Below are 1,001 nucleotides of genomic sequence, written 5' to 3' on the forward strand. Positions count from 1 at the left end.
GAATAAATACTATATTTAAAAAGACAAAAGGACACTTACGTGCTTTTATTAATCATTGTAGTTAACTCGAATGGATTTTTCTCCCCAGCTGTAAGAATGATGATGAATTGAAAATTTAATATTTTTAAAGTGACTATCATGTGTGGTTTAAGTGGAAGGGTGATTGTGGCAGTGGCGTTTATAAACTCTTCACTCCTAAGATTTTGAGTCTTTTTTTTAACAACTAATAATTTATTTATTAAAAAGGTTGATTTAAGCATCTGCAATGGTGACTTCAACCTCAACTCCTTGCTCAATACTGATGGAAGTAATCTGCTTAACAATCTCAGAAGGACGGTGCCAATCAATGAGACGCATGTGGATCCTCATCTGAAAATGATCCCAAGTCTTAGAATCTTCACCACAAGGAGTTTTTCTTGTAGTGATTCTCAATAGTCTTGGTAGGCACCCAAATTAGTCCTTTCACTTTGAGATTCTTTTCCTTTGGGCCTCTGATCAAGCCAGCACATACCTTCTCTAAAGATTTTATGTTGCGGCTGGTAAGAGTAACTCTAATCCGGTGACTCGCTACCTCTGGTTCCACGGATGTCTTCCCGGTGTCTTTAAAAGCCATGGATGGCTGTGGCGCGGCTTCCTGACCGACTTGTTCTTCGGTGAGAGCAAACAGTGATGAGTCAGGAGCAGGAGCTGGTGTCCCAGGCTCCGTGACCGTGTCTTCCCCAAAGAGGGCAGATCTTGAGTCTTTGATGACTGTGACACTTACTAGGAAATGGAGGCAAGCAGGAAGGTAACTCCTAGGTTACCCATTCTCTTAGCTTCACTGGTCCCATTGAACAAAATCAAAAGCCTCACAAAAATAACCACACACTAGCTTATTTTCTGTTTATGCATAGAAATCCTACCTTGTATTTCTAGCAATTCCCCAGTGTTTTGGGGGTCAGTTTTGCAAGAGAAATGTCCAAGGCTTTGAATGCTTGTCCAGGGCCAACCTCTGCTTCTAC

General features: G+C 41.3%; 1 pseudogene; it reads right to left on the bottom strand.

Moving 5' to 3' along the window:
- Window positions 1–233: 233 nt before the first annotated feature.
- On the bottom strand, window positions 234–613 carry LOC129045602 (small ribosomal subunit protein uS10-like; annotated as a pseudogene).
- Window positions 614–1,001: the final 388 nt, after the last annotated feature.

This window comes from Mirounga angustirostris, unplaced genomic scaffold, assembly GCF_029215605.1.
Source record: "Mirounga angustirostris isolate CCGP_5_RB_7025 unplaced genomic scaffold, mMirAng1.0.hap1 SCAF_5, whole genome shotgun sequence".
NCBI classification, from domain to species: Eukaryota; Metazoa; Chordata; class Mammalia; order Carnivora; family Phocidae; genus Mirounga; species Mirounga angustirostris.